The sequence below is a fragment of the Pseudorca crassidens genome, chromosome 11, assembly GCF_039906515.1.
Source record: "Pseudorca crassidens isolate mPseCra1 chromosome 11, mPseCra1.hap1, whole genome shotgun sequence".
Taxonomy (NCBI): Eukaryota; Metazoa; Chordata; class Mammalia; order Artiodactyla; family Delphinidae; genus Pseudorca; species Pseudorca crassidens.
The window spans coordinates 83516008-83543768 of record NC_090306.1 but is presented as its reverse complement, the minus strand read 5'-3'; the positions used below and the strand labels follow the sequence as shown (position 1 = coordinate 83543768).

At 39.4% G+C, this 27761-nt stretch overlaps 1 long non-coding RNA gene and 1 other non-coding gene across 4 annotated transcripts in view; one reads left to right on the top strand and one right to left on the bottom strand.

Annotated features, from left to right (window-relative positions):
• Positions 1–27761, top strand: part of LOC137202994 (uncharacterized) — a 615935-nt gene that overhangs the window by 27848 nt on the left and 560326 nt on the right. The window lies entirely within an intron of this gene.
• On the bottom strand, positions 12188–12316 carry LOC137203061 (small nucleolar RNA SNORA18). The gene has a single exon (XR_010932889.1). It is a non-coding gene; the product is annotated as a small nucleolar RNA SNORA18 (small nucleolar RNA).

The following is a 27761-nucleotide window of genomic DNA, read 5'->3' as shown; positions in this document are numbered from 1 at the left end:
TGAACCCACTGCATTGGCAGGCAGATTCTTAACCACTGCGCCACCAGGGAAGCCCTAGGGTATATATTTAAAGGAGTAGAGTTATAACCCACTTGAACCTCTTTGATTAATTTTATCGGAGGTTAATGAAATCATTGGATGAAGAGTAAATGCTGGTTTGGTTCAGAGGCAGCCCCTGGTGTAGGTTAGCTTAGGTTTGTGGATTTTAACTTGCCTACTTCTGAGTCACTCCTAGGTTGGAAGAATCCTAGGCCCCTGGCTGGAGTGATAGGTTTACCCTAGGCTAGAAGTTTAGATCCTAGTCCAGATTACAAGTCTGGTTCAGACTCACAGAGACCTTGAGGGAGGGGAGATGGGAGTGCTGTTTTTCTTGGCAGCCTCATGGCAGTTTCTTCAGCCCAGAGCCTGTTCTTGCCACCAGGCTGACATGTGTGTCCGACATCATCTATGAGAGAGGGCTTGGCATTCTGGACAACCAAGCATAGAGGAAAATGAAGATTCCCTTGGAGATGCCAGTCTCCTTGAAGATAAATGAGATTATTAGGAGAGCTCTGGAAAGGAAAATTTGTGGTTTTGATTTTATGTTTTAAACCAAGTTGTAAAACTTGGAAAGCTTAAATAATGAGAGAGTCAGAGGAAGCTTCCAGACTGCTGAAATCAGTACAATACCAGGATTTAAGCCATGGAAGTCATCTAGGAGTGAACCTTTTAGAGAGGAAAAACAGATGATGTGTTTTTCTTGAGTAACCTGTTGATTGATATATATATATATATATATACACATATATATATATATGTTATTCTAAGATCTTAAGACCTGTGTATCAAAACAAAACTTAAATAGCATTTTGATTTCCAAAGGTTTATGTTCATTGATTGTTTTTTAATTAATTAATTTATTTTTGTCTGCATTGGGTCTTTGTTGCTGTGCGTTGGCTTTCCCTAGTTGCCGCGAGCAGGGGCTACTCTTCCTTGCAGTGCGGGGGCGTCTCATTGCGGTGGCTTCTCTTTTTTGCCGAGCACGGGCTCTAGGTACGCGGGCTTCAGTAGTTGTGGCACGTGGGCTCAGTAGTTGTGGCTCGTGGGCTCTAGAGCGCAGGCTCAATAGTTGTGGTGCACGGGCTTAGTTGCTCCGTGGCATGTGGGATCTTCCCAGACCAGGGCTGAAACCCGTGTCCCCTGCATTGGCAGGTGGATTCTTAACCACTGTGCCACCAAGGAAGCCCTCATTGATTGTTTTTTTAAGTTTCAGTAATGAGCAGGGTAGAAAGATTTTCATTATCATAAAAATTGTATTATAGTAATTTCCTTGCAGTTTGCTAATTATTTTTCCCACCTCAAATTCTTGAAAATGTGAAAACACTATCCAATTCTTATTGTCTCAATAATGAGTGTTCTGAATAAATCTACTGCATTTATACAAAGTTTTAAAGTTTTGATAGTACAATATAAAATGGTCTAAGAGTAAAATGATTCAATTATTTTTTACACTTGTGCACTTCTTATGTGTGCAGCATTATGGAAACACAAAGTTTAATGAGACAATTGTCTAGTGTCAGTGTTTACAGTGTAGGCCCTTAAGGGGGAAATTTCATTGCGATTCCTTGTACCATTGTTAACTGCAAAAGATTGTCTCTGTTTTCCAGTGGGAAAAGGGACTGTCTTTTTTCCATTGTGTTGCAGGAGTGGGGTAGCTTTTTTATTTAATTAAAAAAATTTTTTTTATTGAAGTATAGTTGACATATATAAACTATATTAGTTTCAAATGTATAATATAATGATTTGACATTTGTATATACTCTGAAATAATCACCACAATAAGTCTAGTTAACATCTGTTACCATACAGAGTTAAAAATTTTGTTTTTTCTTGTGATGAGGTCTTTTAAGATCTACTCTCTTAGCAACTTTCAAATATGCAATACAGTGTTCTTAGCTATAGTCACCATGCTGTGCATTACATCCCTGGGACTTAGTTATTTTATAACTGGAAGTGTATACCTTTTGATCCCCTTCACCCAGTTCTTCCACCCTCCACCCCCCCTGCCTCTGGCAACCACCAATCTGTTCTCTGTATCTATGAGCTTGGTTATTTGTTGTTGTTTTTTAGATTCCACATATAAGAGAGATTATACAGTATTTGTATCTCTCTATCTGACTTATTTCACTTAGCACAATGCCTTCAAGGACCAACCATGTTGTTGCAAATGGCAGGAATTCCTTCTTTTTTTATGGCTGAATAAAATTTCATTGTATACATGTACATGCCACATCTTTTTAAAAATTGAAATATAGTTGACTCAGGGGGTTGAATCATTTTTTCGCTTTGTGAAAAGAAGCTATACAAAACACAACTCTGAGAGAGTGGCTCTCAGTCCACCCTTTTAAAACCAGTAGGTTTATACCCACTAAGGGGCAGGGCCAAGAGACTGTAGAAAACCATCCCTATATTCTGTACCGACTCTAGCATGTGGCACCTGCTAGTTAGCCCTTGTGTATTGGTTCATACCTTTTAGGTGTTAAGGACCAGAAAGGTGAACTCAAACTTACCTAACCCAATAGAAAGTTTATTGGCTTATATCACTGTAAAACTGAGAGGTAGAATGGCCTTCAGGGTTAGTTTGCTATAGGAGCTCAGTGATGTCACTCAGGACTTAGTTCACTTTTCAAGTTCACCTTTCGAAGTGCCAGCTTTATCCAAAGGCTTCCTGCCCTCATGGGTGCAAGATGGCCGTCAACAGCTCCTGGGTCTACATACTTCTTCCATGTCAGAGAAAGATAGACTTTCTCCTCCAAATATCAAAGAAAATGCAGGGCTTCACTCTTATTAAACCAGTTTATGTCATGTCACCAGTTGCTGTGACCAGAGAAATGCCACATGATGATAGATCACTGAGGTAAAAGGTGATTGTCTCTGGCTATTTAGGTCTGAAGCTAAAGGGGTATCAATTCCACCCATGACTAAGCATAGAGGAGGGCCAGCTCCCCAAAGGAAACTCTGAGTACTTTTAGAAATGGGAGAAAGTGGGGGAATTTTAGGTAATCAACTAAACAATTGCCCACTACAGTTTGCTTCTTTATCCTCTGCTACTCATGATTTCTTAGCTCCTCTTCTTGCAGTTGGAAGTTCTTGAACTTGATTTATAATCCCCATGCTCTGTCCCATTCCCCACCAATTCTTCTCGTTCTATTCATACACGAAGTCTGTTCTTAGAAGGATGGTTTTCTGGAAAGGTGGAAATTTCCCTGGAACTCATCCTTTGCCACCCAAAACAGTGAGGTCATGATAAAAAGCCCCTTCTACTGTGCTGGGAACAAGAACCAGAGGAGCCTCCTGGAAACATGACATTGTCAGGATAAAGCCAGCACTGGCCATGGAAATCATCTGGTCAACATGGCTCTAGCTCAGCATAGACAAGGTACACAGTACAAGCAGGATGATAGGCTCGTGACCCTCGGAGTGTAGTCAGTGGTAAAGTTTCTTGGATGCTGGGAGGCCTGGGACTTCTAGTTCTAACATATATCCTTGATCAGCGATGTGCTGTGCTGCCTACAAAGGACTCACTAGTCCTTGTAGCTGACAGCACAAGGGGGAACCAAGGCCAGGAAAGAGGAGTTCAAGACCTTGAAGGCAAGAAAGTAAAAGGATTGAGATCTTCCCATCTAGGTGGGAAGAAGAGTATCTACCACTGAGTACGGTGAGCTTCAGTCATTCATGAAATATTTAGCTAGTTCTGACTGCACTCTAGAGGCTGTGCTGGCCTTGGAGATACAGTGATGAACTTGCGAGCTCTCTGCTTGCATGGAGCATTAAGTAATGTGGGCATGCATTAGTCAAGTTTCTCTTGGCTTTGGGGAGGAGAATTGATCCTGCAAGCTTGTTAGAAGAATACTGGAGGTTCTTAGAGAATTCACAGAAGGAGCAGGGACTATGGCAGCTTTGGGCACCTTACTGGCTAGAGGTTAACAATCTTCTCTGAGAGTGCTATTGTTGGTGTGAAGGGGTTTCTGTGTCCAATCTCTGTGGGTCTCAGTTCCAAATTCCTAGAGGGAAAATCTGATTGGTCCACCTTGAGTGAATGAAGTATAGACATGGTTGTCAGAGGCCTACCCTGTTGAGTGCAGTTTCCAGAGAAAGGCAGATGCTGTGAACCTGAAGGCCACTCTCTGTGGACAGGAAGGTAGATAAGCAACAGCGATTACAGCCCAGTGTCACCAGTGCTATGCTAGGGGGAGCGTGAAGTTGTGTGGGAGTGTGTCAGTCAAGATTCTTTTGGAGACAAAGGTTTAGAAACCCAGCTTAAGCCAACCTATGCAAAAAGGGGAACTTGTTGGAAGGCTCACATTGAGAAGGGTGAGGGGCAGGTGGTATCAGGAGTCACTGGAACTAGGCACTTGAATCCTACTAGGTTTTTTTTTTTCTGAGTCTCTCAATCCTGCTTCTCTCTATGTTGTCAACTTCTTTTTCTTAGGAAAAAATTTTTGAAATTTGAAATATGGCCACTGGCAGCTCCTGAGTCCCATATCTCTTGGCCTTACCACCAGAGAATAAATCTTTTTGTCCAGCTTCAGTTACAAAAATCCTAAGGAATGACCCAATTGGCTTGGCTTTAGGTATGAATCCATCCCTTAACCAATTAACTGTGTCTAGAGAGGCAGGATAGTGTAAAAAACATATTCCATGGTGATGGTTAAATGACAAACCAAAATGATTAATACCAAATGCTTTAGTTTAATATTCCCTGTACTAGTTATCTATCGCTGCTTAAGTTACCTCCAAACTAGTGGCTTAAAACAACATTAAATATTTATGATCTCACATAGTCTCTGCGGTTTGAAATTCAGGACTGGCTTAGCTGCTCAGGGTCCTTGCTGAGGTTCAGTCAAGATGTCAGCTGGGGCTGAAGTCATCTGAAGGCTTGACTGAGGCTGCAGGGTTTGCTTCCATGACAGCTTACTCACATGGTGCTTAGTTCCTTTACATGTGGTCCTGTCCACAGGCAGCTTGAGTATCCTCATGACATGGTGGCTGGCTTTTCCCAGGATGAGCAATCCCACGAGAGTGCAAGGTGAAAGCCATAATGTCTTTAATGGCCTAGTCTCAGAAGTCACACTCTATCATTTCTGCAATATCATTTTCTACGTATTGGTCAGATCTATTAAACGTGGGAGGGGACTGTACAAGGGTGTGATTCCCAGGAGGTAAGAATTAGTGGGGCCATCTTGGAACTGTCTTAGTCTAGCACATTCCTCAAAACACATCCTGAAGACTTGGGATGTTAAAAGTTGTTACATGAAGAAGGGGATTTGCAGTCAAGTCAGTTTGAGAAAAGATATGTAAAACCAAGTTAAATAGGTTTCTTTCCTGCAGTGTTTCCATATGGCTTTTAGTACATTGATACCTGCTTTGAATTCCTGAAAGGGGTAGAGTACACCACAATTTCTTTTTCATTCTCCAACTTTTCCTCCAGTGGGCCCTTCTACCCCCCCCCATCCCCATTTCCTTCCCTCTAAAAGCATATCAGAATGCTGCCTGTCTCTTGTGTAAAATGTATGTTTCTGGCAAAGCAATACATTTTCATTTGGAGTTGCTCATCCTTGACCCTCCAAAACCTTCCTGTTTATTTGGGCGATGTACATCATGAAAAACCTAAGAGTTACTAAAAAGTAAAGGAACACATTTTCTTGTGAGGTGAGTGGACAGTCTCTGAGGAAATTCTGCAGAAAAGTTTTACAAAGCTCTCTATGTCGGCCATGGTGTTGGGTGATATTGAGTCATATAGTGACAAACACTGTTTGAAGGCCAGCAGCCTTACATGCAAGTTTGGGTGGCTTCTTTAAAATGTGTTTGTTGGTAGAAACACACGGTACGGGTTAGTCAGATCTTGTACTTTGAGTTTTTGCCAACAAATACTGAACCTTTCAGTTTGGCACCTTCTCCACCTCCCCTTGTCTAAGTGGCTTTTTTTGGTTGTTGTTTCTTTGTTTAGGTTATTTGTTACGGCAACAACCCAGTTTATTTAAAGTGTTTTATGGTGGTTACACCATCTTGAATTATTTAACTCAGTTATTAAAACTAAGGTAGTATGTATGTGAAAGCTCCTACACCATATGTGTTTGTGGAAATGTGCTTATTGAGATGTTTCCAAGCACAGCATCTGCTCTTATACATCTTTTTTTTTTTTTTTTTTTTTTACGGTACGTGGGCCTCTCACTGTTGTGGCCTCTCCCGTTGCGGAGCACAGGCTCCGGATGCGCAGGCTCAGCGGCCATGGCTCACGGGCACAGCCGCTCCGCGGCATGTGGGATCTTCCCGGACCGGGGCACGAACCCGTGTCCCCTGCAACGGCAGGCGGACTCTCAACCACCGCGCCACCAGGGAAGCCCTGCTCTTATACATCTTTTATAATATTTTGCCTTAAGCCCATGCAATAATTGATCTCCACCATCTGATAATTTTTAATTTAAGACAGTTTGCCCTCTTATGTTTTTGATAAATGATAATTTTTAAGATTTTGGAGCAAAAAAGCATCTAAGTTAAAAAGAAGAATGATCAGTAAAAATGTCTTCCCGGAGATCTTTAATTTCCTTTATCCAATGCATACCTTTAGAGAGGGATGAAGTCTGTGCACTTAGAAGAGTAAGGTCTTCCGAATGTTATTGGGCTTACTCTGGGTTCCTGAGTACCATGCTGTCAGGCATCCTGCGTTTCTGCACAAAATGGAATTTCACAATGTCCAGTGTTGCCCAATGGCTTCTTTTAAATTGGCTTTGGTTTTCTCTGTGGAGAGAAGACTTAATTAAATCCCCAAATACAATCCCACAGAGACCTGTACCTGCCCAGCTGCTGATTTCAGAAAATAATGAATCATGCAATAAGCTAGTGTTCATCTACCTTCTTGAAATAACACTTGAAACAATATATTATTAATAATATTTCTTGAAATCTCAAAACCAGAGAATCAGCTCTATCTAGGGGACTAACTTCTTGATTTACCAAAAACATACATTGGTTCAAATGTAGTGAAGGAAGTGCAACCACCTTGACTATAAAATCTGCTTTTAGAGCTAGGGGAGGTGCCCAAGGACCTCCAAATATTGTGTACATCAGTGTCTCCCTAGCATGATTTGCAAGCCACTATCAGAATGCGAGATGATTTTTGGTGGTGTGTGGATAAACTTTCAAAAAAATTGTAGTCGTTATTCACATGTTGTAGTGGGTTGAATTGTGTCCCTCTCAAAATTCCAGAACTTCACCCAGGACCTCAGAATGTGACCTTATTTGGTAGCAGGGTCTTTGCAGATGTAATTAGTTAAGGATCTTGAGATGAAATAATCTTAGAGTGGGCCTTGAATCCAATGACTTTATAAGAGAAGGGAGAGGGAGATTTGGACAGAGACATACAGAGAGAAAAAGCTCATGTGAATACTGAGGTAGAGATTGGAATGATGTCTGTACAAGCCAAGGGACATCAAAAAGCTAGGAGAGGGGGTGTGGAATAGTTTCTCCTCCAGGAGGAACCAACGCTATTGACACCGTTATTTTGAACTTCTGGCTTCTTGACTAGTGACAGAATAAATTTCAGTTGTTTTAACCTACCCAGTTTTATAGTATTTTGTTATGGCAGCCCTAGGAAATGAATACACTTAAAATTTATTATATAAAATATACATGGTATATAAAACCTGTTGTTTCACAGTCGTTACTATTTAGACGGGAATTCTCTAACTAATTTAGTTAGCAAAAAGTACATTGATTAAAAAAAATTAAGTAAATAATCCCATAGGAGGTAGGAAGGTATTGCAAAACTGTTGTAGGTGCCACGTGGATCGAGGACCAATTTGGGAAGCATTGCTATTGGCAACCCACAGGGTCTTTCTGCCTGGAGTGGCATTGTGGGAGATCTGGGTCAACTCTTATCTCTACCCCAATCAACTCAGTGATTTGGGTAAAATACAAATAATGGCCTTGACAAGCCCCGTCTTCCTCAGCCGTAAAATGGGGACAGTAATAAATATCTCACAGAACTTATGTGGGGTTTATGAGTTCCTTCTCCTTCAGCCTTGAAATACTGAAAGCTTACTTATCTGAACCCATTTTTTCTGAGTGTGGGGGTGGGATCTCCTGGCATCTGGGCCGATGTACAAAAGAACATTTTGTAATCAGTACCCACAAATGTGAGTTGCGGTTGATAAATATATAGGGCTGAGCAATAAGAGGAGTGAGTTGTGGCAAAGCAGGAGGAACTGATGCAAATAGCCCTTGATGAGTCATAGCTGAAGCCAACTTTCTATTATTTCTGGGCCTTATTATGCATATTATGAGTTACGATGGCCTTTATTTCTCCCTCTTTTCAACCCTATCATCTTGGATTTCATAAAAGTGAGTAAAAGAACTCTAGACATAGTCTGACAGATATAGGAAAGTATGTGTTTGAGAGAGTTCAGAGAAATTTTGTAAATTTGATGTGGATCCCTGGAAATACTCTAGGATGGTTTCCTAAGCAGACTTGGCTGGTATTGGCAAGGTGACCTGGAGTGGGAAGGGAATAACACAGCCAACGTCTATTGTGTACTAGCCAGTGGATAGACACTGTGTTAAATGCTGTCTTACTTAATCAGCTCTGAAATCTCTGAGTTAGGTATTGCTAAATAAAATTCTTATTTTACAGATAGGGAAACTGAGGCATGGAGAAGTTCAGTAACTTATCCCAGATCATTTAAGTAGAGATTAAGTAACTTGTTCCAGTTTATCAAACAAGGCAGTCTGCCCCAAGAGTTTGTACTCCTAGCTGTTTATTATGCTCTGTAAAGGCTTAAAAAATGTAGAAATACAGGAAGGGGAAGAATGCATCTAAATGGTGCAAGAGAGAGAACTAGAAGTCAGGAAGAACTTACTGCAACCCTGGCTCTGCCACTTAGCAACTCTTTGACCTTAGGCGAGCTACTTAAACTCTATGCACTTCAGATTTCCCATCTGTAAAATGGATGCAATAATATGTACATCATAATATTCTTGTGAGGATTAAATAAGATGTATTCAGTGCAATGTGGGATGCATGGGAAATAGCCTGCATTGTACCAAGTAGTTCTCCTGAGGTAAATTACTTAATCCTTACAATAAACCTTTGAGGTGGATGTTCTTGTTATCACTGCTATTTTACAGGTGAGAAAATTAAGGTTTAAAGACAAGAAGTAACTTTCTCAACATTACCTAGTCAGCACACTGCAGAGCAAGAATTCAAACTTAGGAAGTCTGATTCCACAGCACAAGCTCTCATCTACGTTTATTATCTTCCTTTCCCACGTGAAAAAGACTTGGGAGTTGGGGTTAAATACAAATTTGAGAAGATTCTACAAGTATAGCAGCTGGTGAAAAAGCCAGTTCATATTTAGGGCACATTCAGACAAGAATAGGGTCCAGTGCAGATGATATACTCTGTGCTGTTCAGATTGTGTCTGGAGTAGTGTGTTCAAGTTTGGATGGTATTTTTTAACCAGTACTAACAAACTGGAAATGACTATGATAATGAGAGAGGTTGAAGTGATCTCAAAAGAGCAACAGCTGAAAATATTCTGATTTGATGAAGGCCTGCGAAGGATCAGAGAGAGAGATGTCTTTGGGAAAGGCTGATTGCCCAGCAGGTCGACAGTACCTTGATGTAATCAATATGGGTCCTGACTCTGTTCCCAGACTTGCAGGTCCAAGAATATCACTGTATCAGTTAATATTCAGAGTTGATCATATATGTGGTGATTGACTCACACTAACCAAACTTCTAGGAGACTGATGCATATACCAGAATGCCAATTGCTTAAAAGTAGGAACATAAGCACCAAACAGCTTTTATACATGTATTTGCTGATCAGAGCATCTATTTTGTTTAGGGGGGTGCCTTATATTCTTTTGTCAGAATGTATATTATACTGTGGTAAGCTAATTTGTTAGCTTGCAGGTAGGGTAAAATCACAGGCCCTTTACGGTTTCTGACTTAGAATGATAGTCAAAAATTGATGCCTTGGGACTTCCCTGGTGGTGCAATGGTTAACAATCTGCCTGCCAATGCAGGGGACACGGGTTCGAGCCCTGTTCCGGGAAGATCCCACATGCTGCAGAGCAGCTAAGCCTGTGCGCCACAACTACTGAGCCTGCGTGCCACAACTACTGAAGCCTGCATGCCTAGAGCTTTGCAACAAGAGAAGCCACTGCAATGAGAAGCCTGCTCACTGCAAAGAAGAGTAGCCCCTGCTCGCCGCAACTACAGAAAGCTCGTGCACAGCAACAAAGACCCAATGCAGCCAAAAATAAATAAATAAATATATTAAAAAATTGACACCTCATTATCTTATTAACTTGATTTATTAACTTACTCTTAACTTTTTATCTCATTATTTTATTAACTGAGTTTATTCATATGAACAATATTTCATATGTGGTTTTGAACATTTGTATCTTGTCATCTGCAAGTTGTATGCTTATATTCTTTACCTATTTTCTTTCTTTCTTTCTTATTTATTTATTTATTTATTTATGGCTGCGTTGGGTCTTCGTTGCTACACGCGGGATTTCTCTAGTTGCGGCGAGCGGGGGCTACTCTTCATCGCGGTGTGCAGGCTTCTCATTGCAGTGGCTTCTTTTGTTGCAGAGCACGGGCTCCAGGTGCGTGGGCTTCAGTAGTTGTGGCTCGCGGGCTCTAGAGCACAAACTCAGTAGTTGTGGTGCATGGGCCCAGTTGCTCCGCGGCATGTGGTATCCTCCCGGACCAGGGCACGAACCTGTGTCCCCTGCATTGACAGGCAGATTCTAAACCACTGTGCCACCAGGGAAGCCCTACCTATTTTCAGTTGGGTAATTTTTTAAAAAAATTAATTTATTTTATTTTTATTTTTGGCTGCATTGGGGCTTCGTTGCTGTGCCTGGGCTTTCTCTAGTTGTGGCAAGCGGGGGCTACTCTCTGTTGTGGTGCGTGGGCTTTTCACTGCAGTGGCTTATCCTGTTGCGGAGCACAGGCTCTAGGTGTGCGGGCTTTAGTAGTTGTGACACGTGGGCTCAGTAGTTGTGGCTCATGGGCTCTAGAGTACAGGCTCAGTAGGAGTGGTGCACAGGCTTAGTTGCTCTGTGGCATGTGGGATCTTCCCGGACTAGGGCTTGAACGCATGTCCCCTGCATTGGCAGGCGGCTTCTCAACCACTGTGCCACCAGGGTAGCCCCAGTTGGGTAATTTTTAATTAGATGGTCAATTTTTTTATAGTGTAAAGGGTTTAAAAATATTATTTATAACATTAGGCAAATTATTTAAAGTCAATAAATTTTTAAAAATATTTTAATTTTATTGGAATATAGTTGATTTACAATGTTGTGTTAGTTTCAGGTGTACAGCAAAGTGATTCAGTTATATTGAATACATTTACATATATTTATTCTTTTTTATTATTTATTTATTTATTTAATGATCACGCTGCGTGGCATGTGGGATCTCAGTTACCCAATCAGGAATTGAACCCATGCCCTTCCTTGGCAGTGAAAGCACAGAGTCCTAACCACTGGACTGCCAGGGAATTCCCTTTTTATTCTTTTTTAGATTCTTTTCTTATATAGGTTATCACAGAATATTGAGTAGAGTTCCCTGTGCTATACAGTAGGGCCTTGTTGGTTATCTATCTTGTATATAGTACAAGTAGTTCTTTTTTCTACTACTTGTATATAGTAGTATATGTATGCTCATCCAAGGCTCTTGATTTATCCCTCAACTAAGGTCAATACATTTTTATTTAAAGAATTTTACATGTGATCGCCTCCACTGTCCATCAAGGTCACCTTAGTTCCTCCAAAGTTTGAGTCAGGGTTTATCGTCAAGACAGCCCTTTTAAAAAGAAGCTATGCTTAATCCACAGTTGTCCTATCTTTTAGCCCATAATTCTTTTAGTTGGACTTCTTTTGTCTCCACTTGAATATGGACACATTGATAACATCAAACATTTCCCCACTAGAATCTTGGGCATCTAATTTCTTCATGTAATTTACTTTAGGACCACTTATAGGCTCAGAGTAGATGGATTTGCCTGGTTTTCAGACACCCTCTAAAACTGAGTTCAAATCATATTCGCTCCAAGAATAATATAGACTGTGGGATATGCCAATACCTAAGGTAAAAAAATTTAACTACTAGGTCTTTCATACTTTTAGCAGATGTTGTAGTTCTTTCCGAAGATCTAACAAATAGTTCTGTGAGTAAAGCAAAACCACACAGTTACTCTGTGAGGCATTTCCAACAATGTGAGTCTACAGGAAAAGCCCCATAGGGATAGACCTCAACTATAGGGTTGTTTTTTACTGATTGATAGGTTCTTTGTATGAATATTTATCTATTTAATATATTTGTCTATATTTAAATAATTCAAATAAACTGATATATATGTATACAAAGTAAAATAAAGTATAAAATTGTATTATATCAGTTGCAAATATATTTTGTCATAATTTGCTTGCTTTTCGACTTTATGTCTTCTGCCATACACATAATATATTTTGGGTTTTATGTTTTGTCAAGACAGTTTTCTCCTCCCAAGATTATAGATATATTTTCCCATTTTTCTTTTATCCTTAAAAAAATTTACATCTTAAATACATGTGGAATTTATTTTTAAGTATGGTGTGAGGAAGGCATTTAGTTTTCCTTTTTTTCAAATGGATAGCTCCTTGTTCCAACACCATTTATTAAATAATCTGTCAGTACCTGTATGATTTTAAGTGCTTCATTTATCACATTCTAAGATCATTGGCTGTTTTTCACAATAATGTTTTTCACATTATTTCAATTATTGTGACTTCATAATACATTTTGATACTTGGCAAAGTAAGTCCTGTTTCTTGTTCATTTTTCTAAAAAAAAAATGTTGACGTTTTTGGCACATCTCATAGATGAACTTTAAAACTAACTTGCCAACTCTATAAAATATCCTGTTGGCATTTTGACTAAAATTGCATCACAGTTTTTATTTAACTTGGGGAGTATTAATATCTGTATAATGTTGAACCTTTTTATCTAGGAATATCTTTCACAGCCTTCATTAAAATTATATGGTTATCTTCAATAAATTTCATACTTTTAAGTTTTTTCCTAAGTAATTCAAGGTTTCATTGGAATCGAATTTGGCTTTCTTCTCTATTACATTTTCAAATAAGTTTTTGTTGATTATAGAAAGGCTGTAGATTTTTATTTTATTATTATTATATTTTATAAATTTATTTTATTTATTTTTGGCTGCATTGGGTCTTTATTACTGCTCATGGGCTTTCTCTAGTTGCGCCGAGCGGGGGCTAGTCTTCATTGCAGTGTGCGGGCTTCTCATTGCAGTGGCTTCTCTTGTTGCAGAGCACGAGCTCTAGGCACACGGGCTTCAGTACTTGTGGCACGTGGGCTCAGTAGTTGTGGCTCACGGGCTCTAGAGCGCAGGCTCAGTAGTTGTGGTGCACGGGCTTAGTTGCTTCGCTGCATGTGGGATCTTCCTGGACCAGGGATTGAACCCGTGTACCCTGCATTGGCAGGTGGATTCTCAACCACTGCGCCACTAGGGAAGCCCCTGTAGATTTTTATATGTTAATCTTGTTTTTATGTTTCTGAAAAATTTAATTAGTCCATACAGATATTATGTGATTGCCTTGGATTTTCTAGGTATCTGTCTACTTTGCCAATATTCATACTTATTTCTTTTGTGCTGATCTTTTTGTATTGACCAGTAACTCTAGGACAAAATTATTGACCATAAAAGTAGGCATCATATTATATTGTTCCTGACTTTTATGGAGATGTGCTCTAATATTTTATTTTTCAGAATGATATTTGGAATTTGGCAAAATATTGATAATTGTTGTAGATGAGTGATAGGTACATGGAGCTCATTGATCTATTTTCCCTATATTTGTGTATGTTTGAAAATTTCTATGATAACGAGTTAAATTAAAAAAGAGAGTCGAATAAAAAAAAGAAAAGAACAAGACTTGTTTTAGGTTTTTGGTAGAAACCCCTTTTCAAATTAAGGAATTATCCTGTTTCCCTAACTTACGGTAAATTTTTTATTTGGGATGGTAATAGGATTAAATGTGTCTTCAAAAAAATATTTTTGAACAAAAAATTGAAACAGGGTCCACACATATCAAAAAACCAAGGAAAAAAGTAAATTGAGAATCTCAATATAAAAAATTGAGAATTCATTCGCCAAATATATATTTAGATTGGCTTCCCTCTTTTCATCAGCTGACAGTTTTCAGTAAGAGCAGAAGTGTCTCTGGGACATAGCACATTGCTGAAAACAAAGAAGGGGCTAAATAAATAATGTTTCATCGTTAGAGGGTTTTTTGTTGGGGAGAGATGTAGGGCGTGGAAGCTGTTTTGTACCACCTAGATCCCCCCTCCAGGACTGAAGGATTTATCCCCCTTGCTGTTGGGATCATAGTTGGCTGACACTCTCTAGTTGCCAGTCCTTTCCAGGAATTGCCTGTGGCTGAAGAGAACCACTTTGCTCAAGCTTCTACCCTATTCCTGGGAGCAGCTGCCTCCAATGACTAACCTGTGTGGAGCTGTAACATCCCAGCACCCTTGCCCAACTCACGGCAGGTTGAAAGGGCTCTCCTAACTCCAAAGCTCCATGCCGGGTGGCTGAGGCTTTAGGGTTGCCAGATAAAATAAATACAGGCTGTATAGGTAAATTTGAATTTTAGATAAACAACAAATAAATTTTTAGAATCAGTATGTCCCCAGTATTGCATGGAACATATTGCTGCTAAAATTCTTTTTGCTGTTTCTCTGAAATTTGAATTTAACTGGGCACCCTGCATGTTTATTGGCTAAATCTGGCAGCCCTCTGAGACATCACAGCCTAACCTGTTGTCCTGTATTTCCGCTTTTTTCCCTCATTCCCCAACCAACTTCCTGCATGCTGACCTCTGTCTCAGAGTCTGCTTCTGAGTAACGAGTCTGCAACAGACTGAAAATTAAAATAAAATGCCTTTCTTTGCCCTGCCCAAATTTTAGAACCAGTTGACAGATTGGCACATGGATTCAAAAGATCCTCTTAGGTTGATTATTGCAGAGCTGAGACTACAGAACACAGCTCAGAGCCTAATGGGTCTCTCATATGTCATTCCCAAGTGCATTTACTCAGAGTCTGCCCCACTGAGCCTGTTTTATAGCTGTTCCTATTACCTGTTCATCAGTTAGGTAAGTCATTCCTCCTCTCCTGGGGAGTAAGGAGGAGGGCAAGAAGCCGGGACTGTTAGTCTTGCGACGGTCCCTCTACATGAAAATTTGAAGCCAGGGAAAGAGGTATTCCACTATACAATGCTTTGTATAAGATAAAAGCAGCCCTGTTTGTGTGGTCAGTGCAAAAGATTATATATGAGCCTGATGCAAAAAACAGGCTGGGGCCTTCCGAAAGTACGGCTTCTGTCTCCTTTGCTTCCTTTGTCTCTTCTCCTCCCCTAAGTGAAGGATTTCCTCAGGACTATGCTTAGCTCTTTTCTCTGTGTGTCTGCTTTGTAGCGCTTTTATGGGCATGACCTTCAAATCAACATTTGCCTTGGCCTCTGTCCCGAGCTCTAGTTCTATATTTCCAGAAGTTCTGTTCTCTATTCCTCATTTTTTTGAAAGTACCCTAAATGCGGTATGTCCCTGCTTCAGTCACACTCTTGCTTTGGTGTGAAGAAATTCTCATTCAAGCTGCCAAGCAGTGAGGAGCATGTTGTGAGGAGGACGCACGTGGGAACCTGGGGAAAGCAAACACCAAGGCTCCAAGAAGAGCAGGGACTGGAGAATGGGACAAGACTCAAATGACCTCTGTTTTCAATTCTCAAAGTATCTATTTCTTGAGTGCCTACTATGTGCCGGGCGAGGAAGGAATCCCCAAATGCCCAGTGAAGGGACCTCAGCTACAACTGTTGGTAGATTTCTACTCTAATGCTTCACTATTAATGGGACTCACTTTCTGCACGTCTTGCTTCCTTCTGACTTAACTGCTGGGTTAGGTTTTTCCTCTTACAGCTTTTGCTTCTTCATTTTACTTACGCTTTATGGTTCTTTTCAAGTTCATGACCCTTCTTAGTACCCTTTCAGGGTCACCTACATTTAACAGCCTTATTTCCTTGTGTGTGTGTTCTCCCCAGATTCTTGAGACAATTAATCTGATCTGCTGTGCTCAGGGTTTTGAACCAGAGCAGCTCATAGGTCCTTGGTCAACCTATAGGTCCTTAAAAATGGCCAATTCACCATATGCATTAAATGGCCAGTGATTCTAATTCTTTAAGGCAGTGATATTCAAGCTGTGCTCCAAAGAGCACTCAGAAGCTCTGCAGGAGGTGAGGGGCATGCTGGATGGGCTTCCTAACTTCCTTTTCTCTCCTTTTACTAAAATAATTCCAATTTTATTCGCTTTATATTTTCAGGTTCTAAGATTATATTCGAAAGACGTGTTCTGCTTGAAGGTTTTCTAAGTGTGTCTGTTCTGGTTTTAATCACATCTTTTCCTCTTCCATCTTTCAAACCATTCGAGAAGTAGATGCAGTATTTAGATGGAGATTTTTTGAAGTTCAACTGGGGATTGCAGCCTGCGTTTGTGGTAACAACCAGGTATCCCGATGTTGTTTTTCTAAGCCTTGACTTTCGGACAGCTCACCCAAGGTAGTAATGCCCTTCCCTGATAGTCCCCAGCTTTTTGCTCTTTATTAATTCTCAGGGTTGTCCATGCCCCGTGTGATGATTTCCCTTGGTAGAGGAGATGGTCAATTTCTCCTCCTTTTTTTTTCCCCCTATCTTCTGATGCTAGCAATGTAAGTTCTTGTTTTTTTTGTTTTTTCTCCTCTTTATTTCTTGAAACCACACTCCTAATACCAACCACAGCTCCTCTGAGTATCCTCCTGTGACAACAGGTAGGCGGTGTATCTTTTGCTACCAGAAGGCTCTGAAATGGGACAGAAGAGGAACATGAATTGGATTATCTGCACTCTTGATTGAAAATAAGTCTCCATTACATTTCTTTCTTGCTTGCTTTTTTTTTTAAGGTTTTTTTATTGCTCCATTTTTTTTCTTTTTTTTAAAACATCTTTATTGGAGTATAATTGCTTTACAATGGTGTGTTAGTTTCTGCTGTATAACAAAGTGAATCAGCTATATGCATACGTATATCCCCATATCCCCTCCCTCTTGGGTCTCCCTCCCACCCTCCTTATCCCACCCCTCCAAGTGGTTGCAAAGCACCGAGCTGACCTCCCTGTGCTATGCAGCTGCTTCCCACTAGCTATTTTACATTTGCTACTGTATATATGTCAATGCTACTCTCTCACTTTGTCCCAGCTTCCCCTCCCCCCACTGTGTCCTCAAGTCCATTCTCTACGTCTGCGTCTTTATTCTTGTCCTGCCACTAGGTTCATCAGAACTATTTTTTTTAGATTCCATATATATGTGTTAGCATACAGTATTTGTTTTTCTCTTTCTGACTTTCTTCACTCTGTATGACAGACTGTAGGTCTATCCACCTCACTACAAATAACTCAATTTCGTTTCTTTTTATGGCTGAGTAATATTCCATTGTATATATGTGCCACTTCTTCTTTATCCATTCATCTGTCGATGGACACTTAGGTTGCTTCCATGTCCTGGCTATCGTAAATAGAGCTGCAAGGAACATTGTGGTACATGACTCTTTTTGAATTATGGTTTTCTCAAGGTATAGTAGTGGGTTTCCAGGGTCATATGGTAGTTCTATTTTTAGTTTTTTAAGGAACCTCCATACTGTTCTCCATAGTGGCTGTATCAATTTACATTCCCACCAACAGTGCAAGAGGGTTCCCTTTTCTTCTGCACACCCTCTCCAGAATTTACTGTTTGTAGATTTTTTGATGATGGCCATTCTGACCAGTGTGAGGTGATACCTCATTGTAGTTTTGATTTGCATTTCTCTAATGATTAGTGATGTTGAACATCATTTCATGTGTTTGCTGGCAATCTGTATATCTTCTTTGGAGAAATGTCTATTTAGGTCTTTTGCCCATTTTTGGATTGGGTTGTTCGTTTTTTTGGTATTGAGCTGCATGAGCTGCTTGTATATTTTGGAGATTAACCCATTGTCAGTTGCTTCATTTGCAAATATTTTCTCCCATTCTGAGGATTGTCTTTTTGTTTTGTTTGTGGTTTCTTTTGCTGTGCAAAAGCTTTTAAGTTTCATTAGGTCCTATTTGCTTATTTTTGATATTATTTCCGTTTCTCTAGGAGGTGGGCCAAAAAGGATCTTGCTGTGATTTGTGTCATAGAATGTTCTGCCTATGTTTTCGTCTAAGAGTTTTATAGTGTCAGCCCTTACATTTAGGTCTTTAATCCATTTGGAGTTTATTTTTGTGTATGGCATTAGGAAGTGTTCTAATTTCATTCTTTTACATGTAGCTGTCCAGTTTTCCCAGTACCACTTATTGAAGAGGCTGTCTTTTCTCCATTGTGTATTCTTGCCTCCTTTATCAAAGATAAGGTAACCATATGTGTGTGGGTTTATCTCTGGGCTTTCAATCCTGTTCCATTGATCGATATTTATGTTTTTGTGCCAGTACCATACTGTCTTGATTACTGTAGTTTTGTAGTATAGTCTCAAGTCAGGGAGCCTGATTCCTCCAGCTCCGTTTTTCTTTCTCAAGATTGCTTTGGCTACTCGGGCTCTTTTGTGTTTCCATACAAATTGTGAAAATTTTTGTTCTAGTTCTGTGAAAAATGCCATTGGTAGGTTGATAGGGATTGCATTGAATCTGTAGATTGCTTTAGGTAGTATAGTCATATTCACAATGTTGATTCTTCCAATCCAAGAATGTAGTATATATCTCCATCTGTTTGTATCATCTTTAATTCCTTTCATCAGCGTCTTATACTTTTCTGCATACAGGTCTTTTGTCTCCTTAGGTAGGTTTATTCCTAGGTATTTTATTCTTTTCGTTGCAGTGGTAAATGGGAGTGTTTCCTTAATTTCTCTTTCATATTTTTCATTAGTGTATAGGAATGCAAGAGATCTCTGTGTATTAATTTTGTATCCTGCTACTCTACCAAATTCATTGATTAGCTCTAGCAGTCCTCTGGTAGCATCCTTAGGCTTCTCTATGCATAGTATCATGGCATCTGCAGACAGTGACAGCTTTATTTCTTCCTTTCCAATTTGGATTCCTTTTATTTCTTTTTCTTCTCTGATTGCCATGGCTAAAACTTCCAAAACTATGTTGAATAATAGGGGTGAGAGTGTGCAGCCCTGTCCTGTTCCTGATCTCAGAGGAAATGGTTCAGTTTTTCACCATTGACAATGATGTTGGCTGTGGGTTTGTCATATATGGCCTTTATTATGTTGAGGTAGGTTCCCTCTATGCCTACTTTCTAGAGAGTTTTTATCATAAATGGGTGTTGAATTTTGTCAAAAGCTTTTTCTGTATCTATTGAGATTATCATATGGTTTTTTTATCCTTCAATTTTTTAATATGGTTTATCACATTGATTGATTTGCATATATTGAAGAATCCTTGCATTCCTGGGATAAATCCCACTTGATCATGGTGTATGATCCTTTTAATGTGCTGTTGGATTCTGTTTGCTAGTATTTTGTTGAGGATTTTTGCATCTGTGTTTGTCAGAGATATTGGCCTGTAGTTTTTTGGTGACTTCTTTGTCTGATTTTGGTATCAGGGTGATGGTGGCCTTGTAGAATGAGTTTGGGAGTGTTCCTCCCTCTGCTATATTTTGGAAGAGTTTGAGAAGGATCGGTGTTAGCTGTTCTGTAAATGTTTGATAGAATTCACCTGTGAAGCCATCTGGTCCTGGGCTTTTGTTTGTTGGAAGATTTTTTTTTTTTTTTTTTGGAGGTATGTGGGCCTCTCACTGTTGTGGCCTCTCCTGTTGCGGAGCACAGGCTCCGGACGTGCAGGCTCAGCGGCCATGGCTCATGGGCCCAGCCACTCCGCGGCATGTGGGACCTTCCCGGACCAGGGCACGAACCTGTGTCCCCTGCATCGTCAGGCAGACTCGCAGCCACTGCGCCACCAGGAAATTCCTGTTGGAAGATTTTTAATCACAGTTTCAGTTTCAGTGCTTGTGATTGGTCTGTTTATATTTTCTATTTCTTCCTCATTCAGTCTCAGAAGGTTGTGCTTTTCTAAGAATTTGTCTATTTCTTCCAGGTTGTCCATTCTATTGGCATATGGTTCCTTGTAGTTATCTCTCATGATTCTTTGTATTTCTTCAGTGTCCGTTATTACTTCTCCTTTTTCATTTCTAATTCTGTTGATTTGAGTCTTCTCTCTTTTTTTCTTGATGAGTCTGCCTAATGGTTTACCAATTTTGTGTATCTTCTCAAAGAACCAGCTTTGAGTTTTATTGATCTTTGCTATTGTTTCCTTCATTTGTTTTTCTTTTATTTCTGATCTGATCTTTATGATTTCTTTCCCTCTGCTAACTTTGGGTTTTCTTTGTTCTTCTTTCTCTAATTGCTTTAGGTGTAAGTTTAGGTTGTTTATTTGAGATTTTTCTTGTTTCTTGAGGTAGGATTGTATTGCTCTAAACTTCCCTCTTAGAACTGCTTTTGCTGCATCCTGTAGGTTTTGGGTCATCGTGTTTTTGTTGTCATTTGTTTCTAGGTATTTTTTGATTTCCCCTTTGGTTTCTTACAGTGATCTCTTGGTTATTGAGTGGTATATTGTTTAGCTTCCATGTATTTGTATCTTTTACAGTTTTTTTTCCTGTAATTGATATCTAGTCTCATAGCGTTGGGGTCAGAAAACATACTTGATATGATTTCAATTTTCTTAAATTTACCAAGGCTTGATTTGTGACCCAAGATATGGTCTATCCTGGAGAATGTTCCATGAGCACTTGAGAAGAAAGTGTATTCTGTTGTTTTTGGATGGAATATCCTACAAATATCAAGTCCGTGTTGCTTAATGTGTCATTTAAAGCATGTGTTTCCATATTTATTTTCATTTTTGATGATCTGTCCTTTGGTGAAAGTAGGGTGTTAAAGTCCCTTACTATTGTTGTGTTACTGTCGATTTCCCCTTTTATGGCTGTTAGCATTTGCCTTACGTATTGAGGTGCTCCTAGGTTGGGTGCATAGAGATCTACAATTGCTATATCTTCTTGGATCGATTCCTTGATTGTTATGTAGTGTCCTTCTTTGTCTCTTTCTCTCTCTTCTTTGTCTCTTGTGATAAAGTCTATTTTGTCTGATAGGAGAATTGCTACTCCAGCTTTCTTTTGATTTCCATTTGCATGGAATATCTTTTTCTGTCCCCTCACTTTCAGTCTGTATGTGTCCCTAGGTCTGAAGTGGGTCTCTTTTAGACAGCATATGTGCAGGTCTTGTCTTTGTATCCATTCAGCCAGTCTGTGTCTTTTGGCCGAAGTATTTAATCCATTTACATTTAAGGTAATTATTGATATGTATGTTCCTATTACCATTTTCTTACCTGTTTTGGGTTTGTTCTTGTAGGTCTTTTCCTTCTCTTGTGTTTCCTGCCTAGAGGAGTTCCTTTAGCATTTGCTGTAGAGATGGTTTGGTAGTGCTGAATTCTCTTAACTTTTTCTTATCTGTAAAGGTTTTAATTTCTCCATCAAATCTGAATCAGATCCTTGCTGAGTAGAGTAATCTTGGTTGTAGGTTTTTCCCTTTCATCACTTTAAATATGTCCTGCCACTCCCTATGGCTTGCAGAGTTTCTGCTGAAAAATCAGCTGTTAATCTTATGGGGATTCCCTTGTATATTATTTGTTGCTTTTCCCTTGCTGCTTTTTTTTTTTTTTGGCGTTACGCGGGCCTCTCACTGCTGTGGCCTCTCCCGTTGCAGAGCACAGGCTCCAGACACGCCGGCTCAGCGGCCATGGCTCACGGGCCTAGCCGCTCCACGGCATGTGGGATCTTCCTGGACCGGGGCACGAACCCACGTCCCCTGCATCGGCAGGCGGACTCTCAACCACTGCACCACCAGGGAAGCCCACCTAACATACTCTTATTAGATATTTCTACTGTGACTTTTCCTCATAATGAGAGAGGTGAAATCAAGGAGTTCTGGCTTTGCCTAAAGCATTAATTGTTGACATGCATCTTGTCTGCCTTCAACTTCCTAAAATGTGTAATTCTACCTAGGAGATATTCTCCCATCAGACTAGCACGTGGTTAGGCCTGGATTCAATATATTATTGTCTTGCCCTTACCATCTCTCTCTCTCTCTTTGCATCTTAAAGTCCTTACTTTCTAAAATTCCCAGGCCTGTTTCCTCAGGACATAAGTAATACCTGTGTCTGTTGTTTTAAAATTAATTTTTATTGAAGCATAGTTGATTTACAATGTTGTGTTAGTTTCAGGTGTACAGCAAAGTGAATCAGTTATGCATATACATATATCCACTATTTTTTAGATTCTATTCCCATATAAGTCATTACAGAGTATTGAGTGGAGTTCCTCGTGCTATGTGTCTCTTCTTAAAATAGCTGTTTCATCTTGCCAAACTTATTTAATAAGGTTTTAAGATCTCTGCCCTGACAGCTTCAGTCTTCCCTCTCCAATCTGTCCACATAGTCTGTAATGACCTTGTGTAGCATTCCTTGTTTTCAGGATGGTTCCCCAATTCCTGATAGACTTTTAACAGCTTTAGTGGGGTGCTTCTGAGCAGTTTTCTGACCTGGGCTTCCTTTGAGGGGTGTACTGTTTTGTTATGGCTGCTGTAACAAAAGTACATACTACAAACTGGGTGACTTAAAACAACAGATATGTATTGTCTCAATTCTGGAGGCCAGAGTCTGTGATCAAGGTGTCGGCAAGGCTGGTTCCTTTTGAGGTCTGTGAAGGAAGGATCCGCTCCAGGTCTCTCTGTTTGGCTTGCAGATGGCCGTCTTCTCCTTGTGTCTCTTCACATCATCTTCTCCCTAAGTGTGTTTGTGTCTTGTGTCCAAATACGATAGTGGTCACATTGAATAAAGTGTCCACCCTACTCCAGTGTGACCACATCTTAATTTAACAAATTACACCTGCAAGTACCCTACCTCCAAATAAGGTCACATTCTGAGGTACTGGCGGTGAGGACTCCAATATATGAATTTTGGTGGGGACACAATTCACTCCAAGCTTCTCTCCCATACCTTGGCCCCTCCTCTGTAAGGTTTCTTTGCACTCCAGATATCCTCTCTTAGTATCATCTTCTCATTTTCTGGTATAATGTTTATAGACAGGTTGGAATATTTGTCCTTTCTTACTTTTTGGTGTTCTAGCCTGGCTTTGAAGATTTCCTATTTTTCTTTTATATTGATTTAGCTTTTTCTCTAGGTCCTTCCCCTTTCTCCTAAAAAGAAAAAAATTGCGGTAAAAGCACAGAAGCTTTACCATCTTAACCATTTTTTTTTTTTTTGCGGTACACGGGCCTCTCACTGTTGTGGCCTCTCCCATTGCAGAGCACAGGCTCCGGACGCACAGACTCAGCGGCCATGGTTCACGGGCCCAGCCGCTCCGCGGCATGCGGGATCTTCCCGGACCGGGGCACGAACCCGTGAACCCCGCATCGGCAGGCGGACTCTCAACCACTGCGCCACCAGGGAAGCCCCCATCTTAACCATTTTTAAGTGTATAGTTCAGTATACACTGAACTATAAGTATAATAACACTGTTGTGTTTAAATTATATTTAACCTTTGATTTACCATTTCATTGAGTTCTTTCTCTTCCTAAAGCCAAGAAGATGACATGTCCTCTATAGAATGCTTACATTCTTCTCTAAATTTATTATGAAAAATTTGATTTAAAGAAAAATTGAAAGAAAATACAATAAACTCTCATATACCCACATTCAACAATATTATTTAACTGTATTTTCCATGTCTATCCATATTTATATGTGTATTTATGTGCATAAGTATACATATATTTAAATATTTTTGTGTTTATGAATGTGTATATGTGTATGAAAAAATATATGGTATATAATTTTCTGAACCATCTGAAGTCAAATTATGGAAATCAGGACACTTTGGCCCCTAATATTTTAGCATATATCACATAAAAATAAGGATAATCTCTTACATAACTACAATATCATTATCACACCAAAAAAATGAACAAATTTCCTAACATCATCTGATACTCAGTTCATATTCAGATATCCCTCATCTTCTCCAAAATGTCTTTTATTGTTTTTTTGCTTGTTTTTTGAGAACCATCAAGGCTCATGCATTGCATTCCAATTCTTTTTTTTTATCTATTGAAACACTTTTCACTCTTTTGTATTTGAAGCCAGAATTTCAGTCTCTAAAATATGTTATGTAATTAACAAATTATGGTTGACAAGCCAAATGATTTCAAGAGATTTACGCTCAATTCTTTCCTTCGCCCTTGAACTGCTGAAGTTCAAAACAGTTTTGAATAGAATAGGAATAGAACCTGGGTCTGCTGAACTGTTGCTGCCTGTTAATACCCAGATGCTTTAATTAAAAGGCCAGTCCTCTTGGGCTTCCCTGGTGGTGCGGTGGTTGAGAGTCTGCCTGCCGATGCAGGGGACACGGGTTCGTGCCCTGGTCCAGGAGGATCCCACATGCCGTGGAGCAGCTGGGCCTGTGAGCCATGGCCACTGAGCCTGTGCGTCCGGAGCCTGTGCTCTGCAACGGGAGAGGCCACAACAGTGAGACCCGCGTACCGCAAAAAAAAAAAAAAAAAAAAAAAAAAAAGGCCAGTCCTCTGTGATCTATGTGTACTTAACTGTCTTATGTAACATCAACCCCTGGTCTACTGTCCTTTCTAATAAATAACTTATAGGGAGTAAAAATTATTCCACCAATGCATAATAACCCTGTATAATGAAGTTTTGTATGTCTTGCATGATATGAAAATACTTTTTTTCCAGCAAATTAGTGTTTGATTCAGTCACACCTGCTTAGATCTAAGTCTGTCAGAAAAGTCTTCTTATTAATGCTAATGGAAACTGGCTTTGTGTCTGTAAACGTCAGCCAAGGCATGATGTGTTGCAGCCTACCACAGTCAATACTCATAAAAGTACTGAGGTTAAGACCTTCTGTCTGCCTTCATCTTTCCATGTGTTATTTTGATTGCCCTAATTTAGTGTAGTATTGATCTCACAAGATCTCCTGATCATTATAGCCATATATTGGGGAGAGGGGAGTTGGAGTGATGATTATTTCTACCTTCCTCTCTTACCCCCTGAATTTAGAACTATTTGAGAAGTAGATTCAGGGGTCATTCAGGTGATGGACATATCAGCCTGGTTGTAAAGTGGATTGGAAAATGTGGTTGAATTCACCTTTGGGCTTCCTCTCCCCAGGTTCTAGACCTTGGGTTAACTGCCTGAGGGAGAGTTTGAGTGTTTAGAGTGACTAGCATACTCAGAATTTCTGCCTTACCCTCTGTGATCCCTAACTGTGTGAGCAGACAGAGAAGAAATACATAACTGGGTACTTAAAAAAATTGAAATATAATTTAAATACAGTAAAATTTATCATTTCCAATGTATAGTTGGATGAGTTTTGACATATGTATAGAATCACGTAACCACCATCACAATCAAGATGTATAGCCTTTCTATCACCCCAGGAGGTTCCCTCTGTGCCTTTGCAGTCAGTCTCCCCTCCTTTCTGCTCTTACCTCCAGACCCTGGCAATCCTGATCAGATTTCTGCCCTGACAGTTTTGCTTCTAGAATGTTATATAAATGGAATTGTACATCACGTAGCCTCCATGTTGTTGCATCTATCAGTATCACTGAGTTGTATTCCATTGCATGGATGTATCACTGTTTATCTGTTTGCCGGTTGCTGGGCATTTGGGTTGTTTCAAGTTTTTGGCTATTATGAATAAAGCTGCTGTAAACATTTGTCTACAGGTGTTTGTGTGGACTTATGTTTTCATTTCTCTTGAGTAAATTCCCAGCAGTGTGATTGTTGGATCATATGGTATTTGTTTAACTGTGTAAGAAATGGTGTACTGCTTTTTAAAGCATTAATGCTACCCAGTGGAGGAACAAGAACCAATGTATGTCATACTCTAAACACTCACAAGGCAGGTAAATTTTTCACTTGGGGATGAGTAAGTGAGGGATGGGGAGAGAGAATAGAAGTATGAGTTTACTGTAGTGATTTCAACCCTGGATGAACATTAGGATCTCAGAGGAAGCTTTTATAAAGTCTGATGCAAATTCTCCACTCCACCCCTTCAGAATGAATAGGTTTTTGGTGAAACCTATATTTTTTTAAAGAACCCCAGCTAATTCTAATATATAGCAAGGATTGAGAACCACTGCTATAGTGGAAGTTCCCTTGTGGAAACATGATTCCTGTGAAATGGACGTGGCCTCTTAATAACCAAGAGGCCATTTCCTCGAAAAAAAATCAGTAATGTGATAAAATTAGTGATAACTTTCATGTATTACATGAAATGATATGAAACTATAATATTTGGGGCTCTAAATATATTTTAAAATTGTAACATCTTGCATGAATTTAAAAAATGTATTCAAGTAAGAGAACTATACTTTTGAATTATTTAGACCACTTTAAAATCTAATTCAAAATGTTTTGTGTTCTCATATAAAAGTCTCAGCTCTCCTACTCCTTTTCAATATTAAATGTATAAAGAGACTTGTAATGATATTTTTGTTTAACTCTGCTGAGTCTCCCAAGGACATTACCTCTCTTGATTGGTTGAACACATCCCATTAGGATAAAGATGATTGCGTTTTAAATGGCACAATTTCCTTGAGAAATTCTAGTTCTAAGCTACTTGTAGACCATGATTTACAAAACAAACCATTGTTTAGTACTTTTGATCTGCTTTGATTTGAAATGAATGCCTTTTAAAGCAGCTTTATATATTACTGGGCCCACTTGAAAAACTTCTTACTCTGTGTCATGTTCTTTGGGCTTAGTTCTTAGTTCAGAATGTCAATGTCACTCTAAAAAGTGCTTATTGATTGTCAAAGTAAAGTGGTAATGATTCAGGAAAATATCTCTACTTTTCACAGATGGCTTTCTAGTTATATTTAGAAGTAAAATAATACACACATGCTACTTCAGGGTGATAATTTCCTGAAGCAAAATGAAATAAATTGACAGATAATAAAGAAATGAAGAGTCTTGCTGGGCGTAGGAAACTCCGAATTGGCTGGTCTGGAAAGTTGAAATCCAAGGACAAATTAATAGATTGCATGTTTTGAAATGTCTTTCTATGGAGCATTTATAATGTAAACTGAGGATTACTTAATGATTGTTTTGAATTGCCAATGCTACAGAGAAGGGCAAAAGGAGAGGAAAGAAGAAAGGAATGTTCTTTATCGTGGGTACCATAGTAGTACACTGATTAAGACAGAAATTAACTATACAAACATTATTATAGCAACATCAGTGGAACTTTAAATAAAAGAGAAAAATTCACTCACATTCCTGCTACCCAAGAATCAATCTGGATTTAAGGATTCTTTTGTTCTATTAATTAGGTGGAACATTGTTTATTCACCATTTCCAAACTTATAAGGCAGACAGCCCAGGTTTGTTTTGTTTTGTTTTAGTAGTATATAGTAGTATATTGCCAATCTTTATGTAAGTTTAGGAAAAACTTTTGCATTATTTTCTTAGAATAAGTCCATGGAAATAAGATTTCTGAATCAAATAACATTAACATTTTAATAGTTCTTTACTATGTTAACTCTTCTTTCAAAAATCATTATCATACCTTTTTATTCTATGCGGGTACAAGTGC